Genomic DNA, 25,464 nt, shown 5'->3' with positions numbered 1-25,464 from the left:
TAATCACCAATAGGCTCCTCAATTCCGCAATCTGCAAAGTTTTCAGTCTCACCTTTTTCATAGGTGAATCGTTAGACTTCTATAGAGTTTTTATTTCTTTTTTAATTCCTAGTATTAATTCACAGTCTCCCAATATATATTTATATATCTTGTTCAAATTTTCAATCGTTAATGAAATATTTTTTATTCATCCACTCAAGATCAAATACTTTTTCTTAAACTTGTAACAGGTGACACTTGATGTCAATGCAGTTTTTTCAATTATTAATTCCTTAATTAAATTAATAAATTTTAATTAATTATTAATTAATTTTTAATTAGTTAATTTAAATAATTAATTTTAGTTTTATATCTAAGGTAAAATTCTCTTTCTATTTTGCCACCTAATATTGTGATTCTGTCATACATGTTTAGATTAATTGTAATTATTCAATAAAGAGTTACTAAAATAAAAAATGTCTTTGTTGATCTAAGTAGGAACTGACCTTAGCAAAGAAAAAAAATTTACATTTCTTGTTTCCTGAAAAATTTATTCAATATATTTTTACTTTCATTTTTGATAATAGTTTAAAAAATAATTATTAAGGATCATTATAACGAAACACCCTATATAAAGTTTAGAAATTCCTTTTTCAGACATAGGTACAGAGCATTTTCACTAACTTAATATGTGAACAATCCCTTGTAACAAGAAATTAAATATTGAGTTGGAGCATTTTCTAGCTATTCTAAACGATTGAAAGATACTGAGGCATAAATAATGAATGTAATTATTAGCAGAATTCCGGTAATAATGAATGTAATTAATAATAGAATATTAAGGATCATTATAACGAAACACCCTATATAAAGTTTAGAAATTCCTTTTCAGACAGAGGTAAAGAACATGTTCACTAACTTAATATGTGAACAGTCCCCTTATAACAAGAAATTAAATATTGAGTTGGAGCATTTTCTAGCTATTCTAAATGATTGAAAGATACTGAGGCATAAATAATGAATGTAATTATTAGCAGAATTCCGGTAATAATGAATGTAATTAATAACAGAATATTATGGATCATTATAACGAAACACCCTATATAAAGTTTAGAAATTCCTTTTTTCAGACATAGGTACAGAACATTTTCACTAACTTAATATGTGAACAGTCCCTTGTAACAAGAAATAAAATATTGAGTTGGAGCATTTTCTAGCTATTCTAAATGATTGAAAGATACTGAGGCATAAATAATGAATGTAATTAATAACAGAATTCCGCTAAACATCATCACTTAGGGTAAAAATCATGAGTCAAACAAAAGCTGCTTAGAAAATGCCAATCGAAACGTAAATTAATTTAGAGAGTTGTTTCTCACCGTAATGGGTCATTTTGGCAGTGGTCCAGTATTTCCTGAAAATTTGTAATATTCCAATTCGTCATAAAATACAGTTAACTCCCAAGTGACTAACTGATACGTAGAGTGGGAAATAATATTCCCAGATTTTCTATTTTAAGAAAAAAATATTTTTGAATTACTAATAGATTTCTATTTTTACCATTTAATTAAACATTCATAAAACGTATGAAAATGTAAATTCTTGTTTGATTTTTTTCATTTCACATTTTTTCCCCTGCTAAAATGATGATTTGAACCCACAGTTTTCCTTTTTTTTTTTAGTGATTAACTTTTTTCTTTCTTATTTATATGAAATAATCAGTAATAAAACTAGAAATTAAGAAAATTTTTAAATAAATACTCACTTCACTCGTATTCAATTAAATTAGTAAATAACTTCCTTTTATTCCAAACTATTTATTTTATAACGCATACCATGGTTAATGTAGTTTAACATTAAAAACAAATTCCTAAGTAAGTTTTTTGTCATATATAATAATCCTATGGCTTAACAGTAAGATTGACTTTCAAGTTCTCTCACTCACTGGTTCTCAAAGGTGTTCCGTGGAACCCTAGGATTCCGTGGAAGTGTCACAGGAGCTCCAAGAAATAAAGTCTTTTTAAAACCATTTAGGATTTTTGATATCTGCCGTTATATTCAATCAACAATCCATTATTTATTTAATATCTCGGTCATTTTTACGAAATCGCAAGCAAAATATCAGTGGGGAAAAAATTACAAAGCTATTTATTTCATTTTAAAAAATATATAAAAACAAATTGTATTAATATTTCCCATCAACCTTTTCAATTCTAAGAGTATAACAAAGTTTTCAATAATGAAGAAATATATAAATATGTAACCATTCTCAACATTAATAAGAATTAATTCATTCAACGATCTTAACTCATTTTCATTTCAACAATAATTATTTTATTCATTTTCATCTTATACTAAACAGATTCAAAGTTATACTACAGGTCGCTCCGCAGTTATCAATTCGAATGTCTAATATGAAATCTAATTTTAAAACTATTTATAAAATGAAAAAAAAATTAACATTAATATTTTCAATATGATTAGTAGCGTTTCTTTGGTTAAGTTTACAAATGCTAATAAACTTTATTATCGAGGTTCCGCCAAAAGAAAATCAATCCGTAGCCAGAAAAAAATTGGGTACTAAATTTATTAAAAATTGAATTCTAATTCTAATTTACTAAATTGAATTCTAATTTACTAAAATGCTTTCTTTACATATACAAATGCCGAGATCTATTTGAGCTAAAAATTTCATGCATCTTATTCATTTATTTGCATTTCCAATGTTTAAATTGTCAATCTAGTGCATAATATTAAGAGCTAATAGAAAGTTATATTAAAAAAAATTATCTGGTCTAATAATTACTAATGATTCATTCCTTCGAAATGTTGTATAAAGCAGAGTTGAGTAAACAGTTGCAAAAACTATTTTTCCAATACTGTTTTGTCTTTACGGACTTGCTTTCTCAAGTTAAAAGTAACAGACATAAATAACTCTTTCAAAATTTGTAACAACATCGTGCCATTGACTCATTTGACTGGTGTAAAATTATTTTGTAATCATACTACATTCTTATGAGCTAGAAAAGTAGCTTCATATTGAATATGTGACATTATAGAATATTTTAATGCACAAAATCTTAATTATACCAATTAATAAGAATAAGTCTTTCTTTATAAATTATCTTTATAACAGAAAATACTGTTATTTTTATAGGTAATTGAAGAGAAAAACAAATATTTAATTTTAATAATAATGCAATTTTTCTCTCTCTTACTTGCTTGTTACGCTGTTTTTTTTTTAATTTTTCTTTTTCTTTTAAATTAATAGGTAATTTTTCTTTAAAAGTTACTTTTTATTTGAAAAAGAAAACTACAGAAAAACTACTTTAAACAAATAATTAAATAAGCAATTGAATTAGAGGATTCGACTAATTAATTTTTTTTCGAAAAATTGAATGCCTCAACCATTGTAAACGAAGTTCCAAAAAATAAATATAAACAATAAGCTAATAACGTTCTCTTATTTTAAACAAACATAATTTTAAAAAGAAAGTCTTTACACTTTTTTTTAAAAGAATAAAATGTTATAAAAAGTTAACATGTGAAATTTTTATTATGGATATGAGCAATTAAAATAAAATATAATAACCAATTAATAATACTCTAAATTAATAAAACTCCCAATTGAAAAGGTCTTTGAAAAAATAGCAGTTTCAATAATTTTTAGTATTAATTGGCTATTACATTTAATCAATTGGTATAAATGAAACGTTATAAAAAGTTGACATTTGAAGATTAATAACTTGTTGTGCATCGAAACATTTAAACGATGCATCGATAATGTTACAAATGAATTAAAATAGCTAAAAACATTTCTCAGGTAAAAAATCTCTTAATTAAAATGCATGCATACACACAATTATTGCTTACGATGCTTAACATATTTCGGGATGGTATTTGATAAATAATTTTGAAATTTATGTTTATAATTTAGATTATTTTGATCCATTTTATTGGTTACTATAGCTATACTTATAGGTTGTTGGATTTCAGTTTCTTTCGCATGGTTTGACTCATAATTTCCGTTATACATTAATGCACAATTATTTATAATTTCAAAAACTTTTATTTTTAAAATTTAGTTAATGTTACTTAAAGAAAGTATTTGTTAAGGCAGAAAAATGTTCCTTTAAAAAAACCATAAAACAAGATTTAAATGCTTAATTTACATGGTAAACGCTTCAAAAACAATAGAAAAATTCAAAGTACTTTCAGCGATTTAAATGTGTTTTATATGCTGACAGTTCTATGTTTCATTTTTCTTCAACAAAAAACAGGTGCGTGCTCAAAATTAAAAGAATTTTTAAATTTGAATGATTATCTACAATTTATTGGACAGTTTCTAATTACATTTAGTAAGAGCATACTAATTATTAAGAATGATGAATGAATTTGAAACCTTAGATTAATATTTTATTGCACTTTCTTTTGCACTGCTAGCAACCCAAATTCATATAGGCCAAACTTCTTGAGAGCATTAATGTCCAGAGGACACAGAATACCGTGCATTGAAAACGCAGATCTTAGAATCCTGTTAATTCGATGAAAGAGAATGAACATAAAGTACATTGTTGATCGAAAAAAATGGCAATCGGATGGCGACAGGCAGACAATTTTTCAATCACCATTTTTTTTATATTTAGTCGTCCTGTACCCGGTGACGACCATTAGTTTTGCCCTATAACGTATCTCACACTAGCCAAAGACATGAGAGGTGCCAAGATCACCAATGGACGATGCTGCTACCACAATGGACAGATTCCCGGATCATAATAGGCAGAGAGTGAGTCCTTGTTCATATTTTCGCAGTGAACGAAGCAGGAATCCACTAACTGCTCACCATTGTTTGAGAGATAAATCGTTCTGGAAATGGGTGTTTAGTGGTGGATTCAGACAGGCTTAATAGTCGCACACTCTTCAATGTTTTTGAAAGAGGCACTTTATGGTGTGAGGAATAGGAACGAAGTCTTAGAATACTACGCTTGCCTCTTTCAGAGATGCAATAGGCCCCCTGGTTTCATTTTAATAAACTACAACACGCGACCACATAGAACTCATCTCGTCAGCTATTATCTTATAAGAGAAGCTCTTTGATCGGTAAGCTGCCAGGACAGATCTACAGATCTCAATCATATAGAGCAACTCAGGAAGGCAATTAGAGCTCGCAATCTTACTCACACAACCACCAAGGCCTCAAAACAGCATTGACGTGTGGAGTAGTTGCCTCAGAATCTCCTAAACAAAGTAAAGAAACCTCGCGACAGCCCGCGTTGTTTGTCAGAGGAGGCATGAAGCTTAAAGTTCCACAATTTCGTGACCAGCGATCGTGTCAGCATTGCAGTCGACATCGAGCAACAATCGCCTTTACTTCCCAAACAAGCTGCTACTCTTCGATCTGAAGCTGGGTGAGTTTAAGATTGATGGGTCCTAAACTGCCTTATTTTCAGTGTGAAATCGCTGTACGAGTCCTTAATAGATGGATTAGGGGGTATGACCCTCCACCCCATTATCCTATTTTCTTATCTTTTTGTTACTAATATTTCATAATTTTTCACTTCCACGAGGGTTACATATCATCAAGCTTCTGCATTATAATTGTTGAATGCTTATTATGTTTTTGTTTTAGATTATTGCCGGGAGGGTCACATATGATCAGGCGTCTGCATTGTAATTACTGAATGCTTATATATTTTTTTTTTTGTATTAGATTAATCTATGTTCAGAATTTTCTTTATTGAAATCTTGTCAGTAGTTCTGGACATAATTATCTAAAGCCGAAAATTTTCAAACTTTTGAACAGAAGTGTAATTAAATATTTTTGCATTATCCTTGGTAAAGAGATGAATACACAAAAATTCACTGTTTCTTGAAGAAACAGAAAAGTTAAATTTTGGATTCAATATTTTTTTTAATTAAAAATTAATAGGCGTCTTTGTAAATTCATCTATACATTAGCTAAAAAAGTTATGAACAGATTTATAAATTATAATAAATCAATCCATTGAAATTCATTCCTTCAGGAAAACATAAGCTACGAAACAACACATAACTCACGAAACATTCAAGACAATGGTTTGTTTTAAGTAATGTATAATTTATAAATACAGAACGCCGCAAAGATAATATATATTGTACACTCGTGGCAAATGAATTTTAACACACCTTTCTACCAATAAAAAGTAAATTACTTCAGAACAAGTAATATCTTTTTCGTATTTTGGAGCAAAAATAATAAATTATTCATTGCAATGACCTTATATTTAATTCACTAATTTGTTTCGTAATAAAATGAAAAAATGTTCTGAAAGAAATAATACCAGCCTAATACATATGTCATAATAGTTTCTGTTTGCTTTGAGTTTACTTTATTGGTTAAAAAGCCTGCAAATTTCAAATCGCAAGTATTGGTATGCTTCGCCCTTTATGAGCATTGCTTTTAAAAATATTTTTTCTACCTTAAATATGTGCATAGTTCTATTTTATTTATTTTTTATTATAGATATACAAAGCGTTTTGTAGCTACCGCTTTTGTTATATATTTTTAAAATGCTTATTAAAAATGACTTTAAAAAGTATGCTTATTATAGGAACCAAAATAATATTTAAGAGAGGATTTTTTAAGCAAAACGCTATTAGAATGCTTCGCCAACGGGATGAAAAGCAGTTTTATTGGCTGATGAAACTTTGAGTAATAATTGCCTTTCATCTCTTCCTTGTTTTCTCTGACAATACATTAAGTTCAGATGTTTTCAGAACATCACAGGAAAATTTTCAAAATAATAAGAAAAGAAATTATTACATTTTTCGACAGTTTATCTTTTTAAGATTATTTTACCAAAATATTGATTTTCGTGAAAATCTAAAAGTTACAGCATAATATGTCGAGCACGACGCAGGGCGCGTTGTGACATGCATGAGCAAGTGAATTCATGAGCTCAGTTGATTAATAGATTTACTCCCTCCTATTAATACATTTGAGTAAATCATTATATAATTTTCACTATACTATCGAAATAATTCGTTTAAACTAGGTAATGAAAAAAATTAATGGTACTTTCGCTATAAATTGTTGAAATTGAAACTTAATTAGTTGTAATAATTTCTAATGAAAGTTGCATATGGTTAATGAAAGTTTTAGAACAATTAGAAATAAATGTAGATCTAGCACCCAAAAAATACGGTCATTATAAAGCATCCTGTGTAGTATTAAACGTGTTTTTTTACAATATGGAGAATGGATTCGACACTGTCATAAAAAGCGTTGCAATAATAAAATTCGCATAACAGAATTCTTACTATCTTTTGTTCTCTAACTCATAAGTTATAAAACGAGAGTAATTCTTTGGGATTATATTACATTTCTTTAAAAATGACGATGAAAAACACAACTGGTAAAACTTTTATTAAAATCTATTTGAGTTTTGTTTTCATAAGGGTACACCTTCACCAGTAGGATAAATGGAAACAGAAACATCCAGACAGAACCAGTAGGATAAATGGAATGGTAAAACAGAAATGATTTAATCAGAGATAAACACTAAAGAGATTCACTTCACACTAAGGAGAGAAATAAAGTAAAGGTAAAACATTAAATTGGCAGAAAATTAAAAAATTTCGAATATTTGAAAAATTTCCAAACATTTGAAAAGTATGATATGGTAGCAAGATCATTAACAAGATCATTACTGGCTAAGAATTTCTTTGTGTCCATCATCTATAATCGAGAGTAGATAGTTTTATAAACATCGTTGAACAACCAGACCAATTTTTGGGGCTTATGGCTACTAATGTTTAACTCTGTAGCCTTGTAATTTTGAACCCAATCCAGAAGACAAGAGAACTCCTAGATCAAACGTTAGGTGGAATTTGCATTCGTAAAAGTCTTTTTGATTGAACTAACCCGCATTTGCGCTACATGGTGAGGAAAACAACGAAAACCTCCCATAGTTGACCTGACGGCAAGAGGACTCTAACCCATGGTCCGTTTACCACTGAGGATTTTACGTCGGCACAGTGGTTGGTACAAGCCAGATGTGGCAGTTGTGTCGATCAGCCATCGCTGGGATTTGAACCCGGTTCACCTCATTGGAAAGTGAAGGCTCGATTCCCTGAGTCACTACGGCTTGAATAGAGAATTGTAAAAACTGATGAATTTGGATTTGCCTATAATTTCTTTATAGTTTAAGATGCAAAGCAGTGACTCAAGAACCGATAGTTCGCCTTCCAATGAGATGGCCAAGTTCGAATCCCAGCGGCGTCTGGTTGATGAAAATTCTGATCTCGGCTCGCACCAATCACAGAGCTGAGGTAAAATATCTTCAGTGGTAGACGGGTCATGGGTTAGAATCCCCGCGCCGTCGGTCTAACCATAGGAGGTTTTCGTGATTTTCCTCACCAAGTGACGGAAATGTGGATTAATCCTTTCAAAAAGTCCTCCACAAAGGCTATTTTGTTCAAATGCTTGATCCTGAAGTTCCCGTGTCTTCTGGATTGGACTAAAAATGCAAGGCTACGGAATTAAGCATTGGTAGTCGCTGTTTAGATCTACTAGCTACGATGTTACAGCTTAAGCCCTGCTATATACAGGGCTTAAGATATCTAATTTAGGATGCTAAATACCGGGCTATAAGCATATCTTAAACTGAGGGAAAAAGATGGGGTGAAAAACGCCAATACAACTTTGATTGCCTGATGCAACTTGAAGTGTTTGAAATTCCATCAATAACGGATTTATTGTTAATTACCACATAAATACAACGGATTATTATAATGCATGTAAAATCTTCAATATCTGTTTTGATGTTTTATAATTCATAGAATTAGTAATTTTTTATAAATTTATTTATGAATTAACAACATCATTTGCCGTTGTTCTGAATTCAGTTGCCTAATCTGCCTGCTGGAAAATCCGCTGTTGATGGAAGTTTCGTCAAAAATGTAAGGATTACAAGAGCAATCCGTGTAAAGAAATAACAGGACGAATACATAGTTTTCTACCCCTACGTTCATATAAGCAGCTTATATCTAATTCAATTTTACGGAAACATATGTCGCACACCTGTTGAACAATTCTTTCCCATCGAAACGTCTGGAATGCTTACATCAAAGCTCATTATGAAAATCTAGAGAAAAAATATAGATTAAAAAATGATAGAAAAGAAAATTTTTGAGTCGTAAAAAAGGCCTTAAACTTTTTTATTAATTTATTGAAAGCGCCTACTGTTTATAAATACTAGGGAAATTCATTAAAAAAACGCTTAAAATCACAAATGATAAAAATTTTTATTAAAACATATACTTGTTTCGGTTTTCCCATGGTACACCTTCATCAGTAGAATAAAAAATTCTTTCCCATCTAATTTTTATCCTACTGATGAAGGTGTACAAAATTCTTTCCCATCGAATTTTTATCCTACTGATGAAGGTGTACCATGGTGACACTGTAACGCGCTGAGGTTTCAATAAAAATTTTACCATTTGTGATTTTAAACGTTTTTAGTGAAATTTAATATAATCACAAAGAATTATTTTCGTAATTTCATAACGAGTTCAGTAATTAAATTATTTTTATTTCACAACCAGTGATGAACAATCGACCTATTTTTAAGTTTATGAATATCATAAACTCAAAATCAACCTTCAATTTCGTATCCTTGTAATTTTGAATCCCACCCTGAAAAAAAGGAGTTACATCTGTATCAATCTTTGGGACAAACTAGGCTTTCGTGGAGGATTTTTTGATGGAACTAACCAAAATTTGCATTACATGGAGAGAAAATCTACGAAAACCACTTCCATGGCTAGCTGGACGGCAAGGAGATGCTAAGCATGACTACCAATGAGGATATTTTTATATTAGCACTTTGGTCGGTGCCAGCAGCGAGCATAACTCGAATAGACCAGTCATAACTGTGAATCGAACTTGGATCACATCATTAGGAGGCTAGCGCTCTACCCTCTGATTTACCGTGACAATTCTAAGAGATTGACCATCTTTAATCTTTTAAAAATGAGGTGAAAAAAGTATAAAAAGTCACCATTGATAATAAAGCAGCGAAACAACAAAAACATTCTCGTTATCTGTCGAAACACTAAGGAGGAAAGTAGGATGATAAAGACATTGAAAACCGTTTAATTCTCTGGTAAAATTTGAAGATGCTCCTAATGGTCGCTTTGAAGCTCTTGTCTGTTTCATCCGACGACGAACTTTGATGTTTTTAAATCTATCTCGCTCATTATTTATTTGTTAGATTTCAATATAACTTCTATTTTTACCTTTTGTAAATGTAAATTTGCGCCCTATAATATGCATACTTTTTATATTCAATTTGTGTTCCGAAATTCCTTCCAAATCAAATAGTTTTATTTCCGAAATGGTTATTACTTCAAAATAGACATTTATACATCTTTTCTTGGTAATACAGTTTTCTCAATACTTTCTTTACTACTGTATTTGCATTATTACTTAATATCTAGTTTGATATTTACATCGGCATAATACTTTTATTTTCTTGACCGCTTTTACTACGTTATTGCTTAAATGTCTTTGTAATGGCTGCGTATCCATTGTTTCCATTCAATACACGTAACTTCTACTAGTTCGCTAAATTTATGTTGGTATTTAATTCAACGAACATGCGGAAAATTCTTTTGTCAAAAAAGCTTCTTTAGAAAGAAAAAAAAATCACACATGAAAAATAAATCCTTTTTTTCGGTTTCCTTTTTTTGTGATAACTAAATTTCTAAGAATTATTTAATAGCAAGAAGTCTATTGGAGCGGGGGGGGGGGATTCTACTTAAAATGAATTAATTTATCATAAAGATAAACATTTATAAATTGGATCCCTTCAAGATAATTAAATATTTCCTGTTTAATCAAATATTTACGATTGATAAAGCAGAAATGAACATTTTATTAAGCACTGAAACCACGTAATTTTTTTCACAGAAGAAAGAAGTAGGCTCATGACAGACATTTATTGATATTAAAGTTTATTAACTCGATTGTTACCATACCTTTATCCAATATGGTACTGGTGTATTCTTTAATTCAAATTCAATCCCTTTGAAAAAACAGAGCATGATAAGTCCGGTGAGCATGGGGGCCATGTTATAGTAAGAAAATGTCAGTTTTAAAAGCGCTATCAGAGTCACATTGAAGCAAATTCCGTTAAAGCGATTTTATGTTATAGATTTTGTGATTTCAAAGGGTAAAAAATTTTGAGAGAAATTTTGTAACAAAATCTTTTACTTGAATAAAACTCGAACCATTTCCAAAAGTTGGTTATTCTTAGAAAAAATTTACAAACCCGACTGGTCCCGCCATGAAGTGGTTGCAATGTTTAAACTTTCTACTTAGCATGACTGTCTGGTTGGACATGTTTTAAAAATCAGTATCTTTCCGGAGCCTTATTAGAGATATAGTAGGTCATCATATTTTCCGATTGAGAACCATGAGGACGATTTATCCCGTTTTAAAATTACTTTCCACTTTATAAGACAGATGCGCTTGTTCGAGTAAATGTATATTCACAATTTTAAAAATATTAAAACCAACAGCGGTTTAAAAATAATCACTGATGATATAATATTACAATCACCAATTCAAGAACTAAACGCAACGACCCTTCGTAATGAATTTATTGTGAAAAGTATTTAAATTAAACTTAATATAGCGATTAGCGTAAAGAATCAAATTTGTAGTGCAAGGAAGTATAAGGGGAAAAAAATTACGATTTTCATATAGGTAATAAAAGGAATGCATTGAGCTGTTATAAAGAAGAAATTTTAGAAACTTGTAAAATATCAAGCTATGAATTTGGAAACCATACAAAGGAGCAGTTATAATGAAAATGTCACCTTTGAAAAAAGCGTGGTTTATCTTTATATTTTCCCTAACTTCTTCGATTGGACTTATATATTAAACTGTTAAGGCTGGTGATAACTATATATTTTATCATTTTAACCCTTTCATATTTCTAATCAAAATAGCTTTGATATATTCTCTTTAATCCCTTTTTGTTTTGAGTTGTGTTTTATTTGTTTATAACTAATGCAACTGTCAATTCAGAGTCATTAAAAATTAAAAGCTACGCTAAGAAGCAATGCATTTGTACTGTTTAGCAATATTTTAAGCGTTGTAAGTCATTCCCTGGTCAATTCACATTTTTGCGAACCGATTCAGCCGCCCATATCATACGATTTAACACAATAGAATTTATCTTAAGATTTTCTTTATAAAATTTAAACGTTTATGTCAACAAGATCACAAATACCCACGCTTTGGAGGAAACTGTAGCCGTATCAGAGAAATTTCTAGCAAAGAAATTTCTAGCGGCAGTCTAGCGAAATTTTAATTGAAAATTTTGTCTGCATCCATTTACCGATATACTATTCCATTCATATACTTTATGAATCCATCAAAAATTACAATTTTTAATTGAAGACCTATCTTTTTCCAATAAAATTACTCGTGCCTGAATTTTTGGAAACCATGGATAATTAACAGGCGCCTTATCTTTACAATGTTTTTTTAGTTCCTGAATAAATCAAAATAATAAAATATTTTCTGCTATCTTGTAGTACATTAAGTCACCAGTTTCATGAAACAATAACAAAATTTGTTTTTCTCTTATGTTTCTGAAATTTACATTCTTCAGTCTATTGAAACGTCGATAATGATTTACAACCGATTATTTTCAAGTTCTCTGCAAATAAACGCACAATTGGGTACGACGTTCAATGAAGGAACGTGCTTGTTTTTACGCTGTTTGCTTAAGTTTTGAAATGAAAACCACTTTTAAATTCTTGGAGTAAATATGTCCTAAAGAAAGTGTTAAAACTCATTTTTGTCCTATAAATATATTTAAAAGAGAAAAATGGCAGAGAAAAAAAAAAGTCTATCACTTCCTGCGCATTTCATAAATCATACTTTCGTTCAGGTGTCACGTGACTAAATGTGTCGTAAAAGAATAAATTCTGATTTATTATGTTACGGCAGTGGTCGTTTATTCTATACAATACAATATCTTCATACACAAACTAGATATTTCAATATTTTAGCTGACGTTGCTCTTTTCTGTACAGGTTTTTAATATGTTTGAAATGTTAAAGTTCGACGAACCTATCACAGTGTTTTTATTTTAAAAGTAATTTTGCTAGAATGTTATATATGTATTTCGATTAAATTTTTTTTTAGTTGCTAGTTTTTAGGATCTGAATTAACAGAAACTATTTAACCCTTCCTCACCTGTTGCGTCTAAACAACACAACTTTAAAGTGTTATCCTAAATCCCTCTACTTGATTTTTTAAGGAATTTTGATTTTGTTCTATGCGTAGCAACGCTGCATTTCTGCCAACTACTTTTTCTTAATGTTTTTCCATCTCATTTACTGATCCAGAAACAAAAATCGAAATTGTTAAAAATTGTAAAAGTGGTAATTGCCAGAACTTGAAACTATTTTAATTAAAATGCTTAAAACTCAATCAAATGAAAACAAATAATAATTCTTCAGATAAAAGTTTTAAATTAAAGTAAACATTTGCTTCAGATCCAGATGCTCTCTTAAATTTAAAAGAAAAAAATTCAGCATTTTCGACTTAAAGTACTTTTTTCTTTAAATAATTTTCGATATTAGTTGGTATATCCTGGAAATTTAGAATTTAACACAGAAGAAGCGTAAAAACTTATCGATTGAAATGTCCTCGGATTCACACGAGGTAAAAATATCCGAAGTTTTCCGAACTGCAAGGAGACTCTTATCCGATTAATCTGTCAAAGAGAATAATAAACATTAATGTTGGTGCTAGACGGGGTAGTTTACTGTGTGTCCTGTACTTATTCTAAATAATATGTTTTTTTTTATTTGTAGCCTTATCCGAAATAAAGACGAAACAATGAACACATTAGGGAACTCAAATTAGCATTTAAACGAGAGGAAAAAAACATTATCAAAATTTGACGAATAACTATTGAGGAAGTTAGTATTAAAAATATCAAAAACAGCTTGATTAACTAAAGAAACGTAAAGATGCTTTCAATAATCGTTTTTGGACTATGTTATCTATAGTGATTTGATAGATTTCGATAAAGTTTTGCCTTTTTCTTGTGATCCCTGCTATATTTTTTATCGAACAGTGATGGCTCAGGGGATAGAGCGTTCGCCTTCCAATGTGGCGAACCGGGTTCGAATCCCAGTCGATACGAATTCTACATCCGGCTTGCACCAACCACAATGCTGACGTGAAATATCCTCAGTGGTAGACGGATCATGGGTTAGAGTCCCCTTGCCGTCAGACTAACCATGGGAGGTTTTCGTGGTCTTCTCCATGTAACGCAAACGCGGGTTAGTTCCATCAAAAAGTCTTCCAGGAAGACAAATTTCTCCCAATACTCGATCGAGCTGGAGTTCTTGTCTTCTGCATTGGGTTCAAAATTACAAGGCTACGGAGTTGAACATTAGTAGTCGTAAACCCATAAAAATTGGGTCGACTGTTCAACGACGGTTATATATATATATTTTATCAAATTTTTAACAAACTATCAGTAAATACATGTTGAGGGAGATGATTACGATTGTCGATTGAGGGAGATGATTATTAATAAATTAGACTGCCAGCTCTAGAACTGGACTGAACTGCTCTAGAACAGCTTTGAACTGGGATTAACAATGGAAGAAGAGCTTATATATAATTCTTTTTTACTCTTACTAAATATTTTTCGGACAGCAGCGGAATACCAGGGATTCATTTTATTTAAATTGAAACTCATTTTTCTTTCTTGGTTGGAATTATCTTAATAAGAGCCGGAATGTTGATATCATTTCCTATCTTTACGAATATGCTTTGGGAAAATATCCCAAAGCACCATCGAAAAGAAAAATGCATTCCCATTCCGGGCATATGCAGATAAAATTATTCTGGGCTGAATTACTAAATAAATATTTTATGAATGAAAATCGTAAAATATATGTAATACAAAAGAAGAAGAAAAATTACGACTGCTGAAAAAAGATTGAGAAATCCTTTAAAAGTAAAAATATAGATTTTTGTTTATATAATGCCTCTGATAAAAAAGGCAGCAGTTGTAATATTCCATTTAAAAAATACTTAAAAATGAGAACAAGAAACACAGGAAATGAATTTGTTAAAAAATTTTTATAAATGCCCTTTAGAAACGTTTTTAAATGCTTAATTTAAAAAAAAAAAATAAGGAAAAGTGTACTTGAAAGTGATTTATGTCAAAACGTGATTGTTCTGAGAGTATGATGCCTTTCTTTTAACCATTCTGAACCTTTAAAAGGAAGAGTAGTCACTATTGGGCTAAAAAATCTTGTATCCTAATGTTTACTGCCTAATGTAATAATATATATACACCGAAGAACCGTTACATTATGACCACCCTTCTAATATCATGTAGGACTACCTTTAGCCCTCAAAACTGCTAGAACCGCCATGGCATTGATTCCACAGTGTGCTGATAGGTAATCTGAGATATCTGGTACCAAGCGCTCGCCAACTGGTCCTGCAATTCCCTCACATTGCGAGGGGGTAGCGTGGCAGCACGAATTTGGTTTTCCAAGTAGGACCACAAATGCTCTATTGGATTAAGGTCAGGTGAATTTGGGGGCCAAGACATGACTTGAAAGTCACTGGAATGTTCCTCGACGATTCGACCCTTATGACATGGTGCATTATCCTGTTGGTAAACACCATCCCCCGCAGGAAAANTATATATATATACTATATACTATATTTTGTTAAAACGATTCTATAAATGATATTATTTTAAAAACATTTTCTTTCTAGTTCATGATTTTAATCTTTTGTTGCGGAGAGTAGTAAAAATAATTTCACATATAAACAATAAATAGTGAAAAATGTGAAAACTGAATTGAACATTTTTTTTAAACAAATGTTGAATGATAAAATCCGAAATTTTCATGAAATCGCTTAAATAGTTTAGCTATAAAATATGAAAAAGTTAATTTTTGAAATTTCTCTTCTTAAAATCTTTTCACCTGATTTCGTTCAAATTTTGTATTTTGTCATTTAAAATTACAAAATGTGAAATTTTGTAAAAGTTTATGTACATTGCAATTCAAAAACTTTTATTTCATTTATTGAAAAAAACAAAAAAAAAGTAAATAATTATCAAAAACTATTTTCTTGAGGAATTTTTTTTTGCATTAAAGAATTTTAAGAACCAGGGGGGCTCAGCAGTTAAAGAACTGGGCTTCGATTCCCGGGGGTGGGGGTAGAATGAAGCCTGCCGAGGCCTGTAATATAAAATTGTAGAGCCTTCAGAATCTCCTGCCCCACAAGCTGCTATAGCAAGAATGCTTTAATTAAAAATAATAAATAATTGTGGTAAATATTTTAAATCTGCTTAAAAAATTCTCGAGATATGATGAAATACGCAAAAAATGAAATTAACATTAACGGCTAACATTAATTAACATTAACATTAACAAAATTTCGAAAGCTCAAATGGTCAAACTTTATTTCTCAGATTGCAGCTCCCTACTATATTTTAAGCGCTAAATTAATTCGATACCTTAAATTTATTAAAATAATTGATTTTAAATAATCGATAAATAAATATTTATTCTTTATGTAATGAAAGCTGTAAAAAAAAGTGTTTTTATGTTCTTGTGTAAAATTAAAAATATTGCTGTTTCATTCTTCTAATAGAAATGTTTACTTTTTATCGATATTTGTTTTTTAATTCGGAACGAAAATTAATTAATTAAATTTACTTCCTTTCTTCGAAAATTGAATGCTTTTCTCTCATATGAATATATACATCTACGTAAAGTTGACAGAAATAATTATAATTGAAACTTTCTTAAAATGTTCCATGAAAAAGTATAATTAACTTTTGCTCCTACATTTATAATCTTTATATATACTTGGTTTTACATTTAAAATTAATAAACTCAAGTTTCATGGCCGTAAAAGAAATCTGAAACATAGTTAGAAGCACTGTATTTATTGCTAATAAATTTTAAAAAGTTACAATTTTATTTATGATGATAAAATATTGAATGTTATAGCCAATTCTATATGAGTTAAATAAATTGAAATTTTGCAAATAAACTTCCTTTCTTTTCCAGGATGAATGTAATTAAAATGAATAGTTTTTTCGTATGTTCTCATTTATATGCATAAGTCAACTGTTAATCCAATAGTTAGGGGCTCGAACCCCGATTAGGGCATGGATGTTCTTCTTCCTGTGTTTGGTCTCTGCTGTGTAAATGTGACCCTATGAACGAGTATCTGTGACAGTATTGCGTTTGTAATGTTAGTCTTCTCCGTGACTCAAGGTCACTGGTGCCCATCGGGTAACGTTAAATAAGATTCCGTGGCAAAAAGAAAAAAAAAATGATGGAAATGTTACTCTTCTTTGTGACTTAGGGTCACCGGTGCCCATCGGGTAACGTTAAATAAGATTCCGTGGAAGGAAAAAAAAAATGAAAAAAAAAATGATTGAAATGTTACTCTTTTTTGTGACTCAGGGTCACTGGTGCCCATCGGGTAACGTTAAATGAGATTCCGCAGCAAAAAAAAAAAAAAAAAAAAAAAAAAAAAAAAAAAAAANAAAAAAAAAAAAAAAAAAAAAAAAAAAAAAAAAAAAAAAAAAAAAAAAAAATTTGAAATATTACTCTTCTTTGTGACTCAGGGTCACTGGTGCCCATCGGGAAACGTTAAATGAGATTCCGTGGCAAAAAAGTAAAAAAAAAATATTGATTATTAATTCTCAAAACTTACTTAATAAACTTAATAACTAGTGTTTAAAAACTTAATAATGAATGCAACTGACTGAATGCCACCCTATAAACGGATACATATGGCAGTGGGACATGGGTAATGTTGCTCGTCACCATGATTTCGGATCACAGGTGCCCACCGGGCAGTGTTAAATTAGGTCCCGGGGCGAAGAACGCAATGACTCAAAAGTAATAATCAATTATGAATTTTTAAAAAAAAAATTTAATTTTAATTAACGAAAATTTAAATAAATAAAAAAATATTAGCTAAAAATTTAATTTTAATTGACATTAAATTAAATTAATTAAAATTTAAAATTAAAAAAATAATTAAATTATGTAATTAAATTTTAAAATCAAAAAAATAATGAAATTAATTAAATTTTAATTAATCGAAACATTTAAACTTTAATTAACTAAAACTTTTTTATTCCATTTACCCACTGCCTGATAGGGTCAACTAAATTTCCGCTTGTAAAGATTAGAGTGTGATATGTAAGAATTCTTTTTAATATTGACCACAGCAATCATTTAACTATTCACAGATACTCGAAAGTAATAAACAATGCAATTGGCTGTATGCCAAAAGCAGAGCGCGTTTTGATGTAAGCTTAGATCAAGTGATCTTTTATAAATACGCTAATCCAAATTTCAGATAAAACATTTGTTTAAGTTAATAGTTTGTAAATATTATGACAAGATGCTTTCTGAAAAAAAAAATTTCATTTTATAGTTACACAGTGTGACTAGTACTAATGATATTGTGTTTGAAAAAGGTGACAAAATTAGTGGGTCAAGGATTTTTCTTTATTTAGAAAATCAACTGGAGCATTTCAAGATGTAGATAAAAGTTGTAAATTAAAACTAAGATAAGCAGTTTTATTAAAATAAAAAAGTGTATTACAGTCACTCTGACTTTGTAACATTAACAAAAAACAATTTTTTTCGAGTGTTTTTCCTTCTTGACTGATTTTCCAATCGACCTCCTTTTTCTATTTTACTTGGTTTCCCGAATTGAAATCACTTTAATTACGTTTAAAATTTTAACACCCAACAATTCTACAAAGAAGAATGGGAAAATAAATTGCTAGATTACTTGAAATAATTTTCTACTCTATTTCCAATCTTAAAATTGAATAAGTGTATAAAAAATATATATATAAAAATTTATTTTAAAACAAAATATTTTTTTAATACTTATTAATACCTAAACGTACTTCTTTTTCCTGAAATAGCAGGATTTCTTTTAAAAGAATTTGGATTAGTAGCTCTCTCTCCCTCGGAGATTTCAGGATAAAAATGGAATTTGTAGTTCAATTATGAATAAAAATTCGAAGGACAAAAAATTTTTTTTTCTTACAACGAAAGTTACGTATCTCTATGTTACAATACTATCTAATTAAAGTGTTTTTATTGCTCTAATTGACGTTTTTAGGTGTTCTTGATACCTAAAAACCAAACCTTTTCTTCCTGAATTATTTTCGAGATTTATTTTAGTTCAAAAATAACATGAAATTTTAATTTTAATAATTTTTATTTATTTATTTATTTCTATTTATTTATTTTTATTAATTAATTTATTTTTTTTATTTATTTACATTTATTAATTTTATTTATTATTTATTTATTTTCATTTTTTGCAGTTCCACCTACATTTGTTTAGATAAATAAACGAATTCTATGTTGGCTCAATGTTCCTATTTTGTTCATAAATGAACAAAGAGAAAAAATAAACAAATTTTAAAAATTAACTCTAAATTAGGATTTCTCATTAAAAAAGTTGGTAAGTGTGAAAACAACTATGAGAAAAGTAGCTAATAAAAGAGCTGTCTTGCAGTGTTAATTAAGAACAAAAAATCCCTCCAAACCCAATGAGAAATTTCGAAGACTCAAATTTGCGTTTTCTGGATGCAAGACTAAAATTAAGAACAAGGCTCTGTTTAAAAAGTACAAACGATAAAATAATTAAAAAAAGGTATCACAAAAATCTCTAGATACACATGAAAATCTCTATCAATACATTTATTCTTTTAAAAGGAGAACAAATAAACAATCAAAATACAAATTTTCAATAAAAATAAAATGTAATCATTCACTCGAAAGCAAAATGTAGCATGCTGAAATGCATTAACTTTTTCCTTGATAGTTCTGTTTACTTCTTTTACCATTTACGAAAAAAAAAAAAACATAAATACAGATGGATATGTGTGACAATAATCGATACTTTTCATGCATATTGACAAATTTTTTACGTGTCATATAAAATAAAAAAAATACTAAGAAAAACTCATTTTCTAATTAAATGTTTAGCTCCAATCTTTATAATAAAATCTCCACACATTTTTAATGAACAAACTACAATACATGGACCTAAAATCAAGATTGTTGATTTAATTACCCCGCTAATTATTGTCCAAGATAATTCTAAGATACTCGAACGTTAGCATTTTATCATATTAGCGCAATGATTTATTAATCTCCTGAGAGGCGAGCTTTAAATAATGGCAGGAAATACAATTTTCACCTCAATATAGAATATGTAGTTTAGAAGAAAAACGCTGTAAAACTTTTTAATAAGTTCATCCTATAAATTTTAACTATTTTTATTTATTGCATAAAAAATTATAAATTTTAATTTATATCATTTTTTACACATCGTATGATACTTTTATTGCGTGTTTCATAATGTTTTGAACATGAAACAAAATACACAAGACTCAAATTATAAGACATTTATTAGCCATAGAACCGTTCAAAAGGTTGTTTGAATCAAAATTATTATCTTTCTTACAATTTTTTGTCGTCATTAAAAATTCCGACGAAAGAGAGTAAAACCAATTATATTTTGACGTAGACAAACATTTCGCAAAGGCATGCAAATAGAAAAAAATTCTAAAATATTATGACAAAGAATACGAAATTATAAGAAATATGTTAAAATCATAGCAAATGTTATCCAATATATTGGATGTTAAAAGTTTCAGAAGGATATTGTAATGTAATTGAAATTATCAAAATTAGTCATCCTTATACGCGTAAAAACGAAGTGGCCGCTTGGTCTCGTCGAAAACTGAAAGAGTGGTGAAAAATTTATATAATATTTAAATATANTAATAATTTATATATAATATTTATATATAATATATAAAGTAATAAAATATTTAAACTTTTGACTTCATTCTATTTTAAAACAACACATGTGTCTGTGATAAAGCTAAATCTAGGATGTTGCGTTGTGGCTGCATTTAATATATATTTTTAGGGCCGGGATAGTCTGGTGATTAGAGAGTTGGGCCCATATTCGAGAGGTTCTTAGTTCGTTCCCATCCGGCCGAAGACTCACCGTGTAGTAAATGGTGACTGTGCGCGTTAAATCTGTCAAGTCGCAAAGTCCTCAATGTTCCAATAACAAATCAATAACTCTGAGGTAGTGAATTGGATATTCATCGTTCTCTGATTCAGGTCAAAATTTCGATATGTTGATGAATAAATGGATGTATGAATGGGTCAACCCTATAAACGGGCTGTGAAGTGTGTATGGCTAAAGCTAATCGAAACTAATAAGATTAAGTTAAAAATTAGGGCAGGAACAGCTACTGAAAATGAATATTATTACGTTCTACAGAAACTGTTGAGATCTATATAAATAAACATTGAACTTAAAATTCTTATTAATAAAGTGATAATTCGACAAATTATGCAATATGAATAAGTGATCGATTTTTATTTAAAAGACTTTCGGTTGTTGATTCTGATCAAAATTACGATCTGTGAATGAATAAATCGATCCGTCCTGTAAAACGGGCTGTGACGCGTGCGTGAGTGAGGCTGAAGTCATATTCTTGGCCACAGATGGCGCCACTGAAAAGCAGGAAACGCATTCTCTACTTTAAAAATCGATTGGTTTCTCAGGCAGGCTTGCTGATATTGGCAAGTGACATTAGAAACAACAATACATATATTTTTAGAATACTTGTCAAAACTGAAGTGAAAGAAAGTTGAACATAATGGATAGAAGATTCATATTTAAACTAAACTTTAAAAAAGAAAAAATATATCAAAAACTAATGAATGAAGGCAGGTCAGTGTGTGTAGTGAAGGCAGGACAAAATGAAACCAGCTTAACAGTTGGAGAAAGGAGAGAAATTGACAGGCGATTATTAGAAATACCTCGATGTTTTATCAGGCCATCACGCTATTTTATTTTCCCTCTCACTTTTCTTATTTCCGATAGCGTCTTTTTTATTCTCATTATTAACACGTGTCGGCAATCAAAATATTCTGTTTCCCGCAGAAATTTATGAAAAATGTGGTTTTCTTACTACTAATTCCATGTACAGTTACAAGGAATGTATTTTAATCAATACTCTGATGAAATATGAAAGAAATTTCTATCGAAAGTTGCGAAACTGAATATGGTTAATTCTAACTCTTCATTTTCTAAAGACCAAAATCAACTGTGAAAAAAATGTAAAATTATTCTTTTGACGCTAATGGTTGTTTAGTTAAAATATCCTCAATATAGTAAAGATTCTTATTTACTTTATTTTACAGAATATTTAAAATCCAAATATTTAACTTCAAAACAAAACAACTTAATAAAGTTTGAAACACAATGTTACATTTCTTATAAAAATAGTATTTGCATATTCCAACTTCGATAAAACTCTGACATATCAGGTGCAAATTTATTCATTTTAATGAGGCAACAACTTTAATTTCCATTATTTGAAAAAGAAATAAGCAAACAAATGAACAAAAAGCAAAATGAAAAATTAGTTAACCCAAGTATGAGTTAAATAGAGTGCGAAAGCAGGGTTTCTTTAACTTTCCGGTGTGGGTACCCCATTATATTTACAAAAATTTTAGCAAACCCGATGAACATAGTGCTAATCAGTTACACAAGTAAGTGAAGCAATCAGTTCCTTCTCTTGTACTAAAATGTACCATTGCAGTTTTAGGTCATAAACTTAAATTTCAAGATATAGATCAAAATGAAAATCTTAAATGAATAGCAAACTTAAAAATATAATACATAAGTTAAAGAAATATCAAAATTTCTAAGAAATTTTGGAGACCAGTGAAGCAACTTCCGCGACCCCAATTGGGTCGCGGGAGTTTACCCACAGTTTAATAAATTCTAGGATGCAGCATAGAGACAAGTTCTAATTCACTCATTTGTACGTTGTTTGAACGATCGAGCTCAAAATTATTAAATTAATGCATGTGATTTAAGTGTTGGCAAAAAATATTATTAATTTCAAATAATTATCGATTTATTACCTCTTCTTATAAAAAAAAAACATTAAAAAAATTTATACATTCATGTATTGCTCGTGACAACTTCATTTAGTTTTCAAATGTTTCCTTACAAACTCATGTCCGCAAGTTTATCTCAAAGACTAGAGTCTAAATCCGATAACTGAAGCAAAGAATCAAACCAGAGTCAGACTATTTCAAGGAATCGAACCAGAGTCTAAATAAACACAAAAGAATCTTACGACTTTAAAATTAAAACAAGTGATGATTGATTCTATTGGGTTGAATGGAAAGTTCGTGCCAATTTCCAATTAATAGCGTCCGAACATGAGAGAATGAATCAGAATGATTGAAAGCAAATAATATATACATACATATTCTACGAGAAAGAATTCGGAAAAATGGTGCTAGTAGTTTGACGAATTAAAGTCACAATTGAACAAAAACTTCTAGATATAGCGAATCGGATGAGTCGTCGCCGACCGAGTCTTAGGACTCGGTCGGGATGTCATATCCCATCCACCATATTCATAAGATTTCGTTCCCTCAGATTACATAGTATGTCTATAATTTTTAAACTAACTTAAAGGAAAAACTTCAACTATTTGGTCAAGATTTCGAACAAAAGTTTTCGAAGAAAAACCCTAATCTCGAAGAAATATTATTTAAAAATAATTAAATCTAATATTAACTAATTTAATTATCTAGATTCAGGTTGTACAACTTGTTGGAGTCTAAAATAATGAAAAAAATGGGCCAAAATTAAAAGTTTGTAGTTGATGATTTCAAAATAATTAAAAGCAAATAAAAGCAGAAGAAAAAGCAGATACACGCAATTTTGCTAGTTTAAAAACTTAATCATGAATTTAAAAAAATCAATAATTTCTTGATAAATTTGAAGTATAATGTTAATGCATCTTATTATAAAAACAATCATGAGGTATTACCTATTTTAAAAACAAGCAATAAAGTATTTAAATATTTATTTTTGTTTACATGCAGTTTAGAGGGTTTAAAGGATTGTTCATTTTTTCATACTGTTTACATAAAAAAATTTAATGTTCGATTTGGAATTTAAAAAAAAAAACATTGCTTTTTTAAAAAATTAAATTTCGTCATGAAAGAAGTGGCACCTTTCTTCAAAGTTTAAAAGTAAACAACTCACTTTTTATTACTCCCTTGATGCTTAAAAATCAGTCTCCTGAACCAGTCTTAAAAATCGTTAACACTTCCTTCGGTATCCTTCGAGAAGGTACGTTTCAGACTGATGAATGTGATCAAAATCACTTTTATCGTTCCGACAATTTTGAGATGGTGGCGCCATCTCTTAAACTACGAAAATAACTTTTGAAAATAATTTTAAGTTTAAAACTAAGTTTATATTTAATCATCATCTTCATCTTCGTGGAAAAATGTACCCTATCAAGTTGAACGTAGAAATGCATATTGAAATAACCATTTTCTGCGTTGTGTTCTCTAGCTAGAAAAAAAAATCATAATAATAGTTTTTTTATTTTTATTTTTTTTACCTAAATTAAATTTGTTTCCCTTTTAATATTTTCTCATTATTCCAGTTTTGTCAGAAACAAGTGGAATACAGTTGTTATACCCCGATTATATCAAGGATTTCTGGTTGAAAGTACATAAAGAAGAATTTTCATGATAAATTAATAAATTGTTTACAACTAGTATAGAATTGTTAACAAATTGTACATGTCATTAAAAATGCGAAGTGTGTATTTTTTATTTTCACACAGGGAATCTGAAACCTTTTATATTTAACTCCATAGCTTATTTATTTGAACCGGACTCAGAAGACAATGAAACATCTGGGAGTCAAGTATTGATGTTAATAAGTCACACATTTGCGAGGATGGAAAATAATATAGGTTTATATATAAAAATAATAATAATAGAGAATAAAAAAGATTAAAAATTTCAAAAATTATGATATTTAAAAAATAAATAATAAACAATAATAAAAATTAATAATACTTCGTATTACTATTATTATTCTTTCTTACAAATATGAAGAAAAAGTTAATATATTATTTTATCATAAGTCACACATTTGCGGTGATGGAAAATAATAAAGGTTTATATATAAAAATAATAATAGAAAATAGAAAAGATTGAAAATTTCAAAAATTATGATATGTAAAAAATTAATAATAAACAATAATAAAAATTAATAATATTTCGTATTACTATTATTATTCTTTCTTACAAATATGAAGAAAAAGTTAATATATTATTTTATCATAAGTCACACATTTGCAATAATGAAAAATAATATAAAAATAATAATGGAAAATAGAATAGATTAAAAATTTCAAAAATTATGATTTGTAATAAATTAATAATAAACAATAATAAAAATTAATAATAAAAATTAATAATTTTTCGTATTACTATTATTATTCTTTCTTACAAATATGAAGAAAAAGTTAATAT

The 25,464-nt window shown here is 29.1% G+C and overlaps 1 protein-coding gene across 1 annotated transcript in view; it reads right to left on the bottom strand.

The window, feature by feature from the left end:
• The window catches only part of LOC107443147 (calcium-transporting ATPase sarcoplasmic/endoplasmic reticulum type), a 75,778-nt gene extending 51,487 nt beyond the window's left edge, over nucleotides 1–24,291 (bottom strand). Inside the window, exon 1 of the mRNA XM_071177629.1 lies at nucleotides 24,176–24,291. The gene's annotated coding sequence lies outside the window, so the exon portion shown is untranslated. The remainder of the gene's footprint in view (nucleotides 1–24,175) is intronic.
• Between the last annotated feature and the right edge of the window lie 1,173 nt (nucleotides 24,292–25,464).

The sequence above is a fragment of the Parasteatoda tepidariorum genome, chromosome 2, assembly GCF_043381705.1.
Source record: "Parasteatoda tepidariorum isolate YZ-2023 chromosome 2, CAS_Ptep_4.0, whole genome shotgun sequence".
NCBI classification, from domain to species: Eukaryota; Metazoa; Arthropoda; class Arachnida; order Araneae; family Theridiidae; genus Parasteatoda; species Parasteatoda tepidariorum.
The sequence above is the reverse complement of the archived record's forward strand: the minus strand, read 5'-3'. Positions and strand labels throughout refer to the sequence as shown.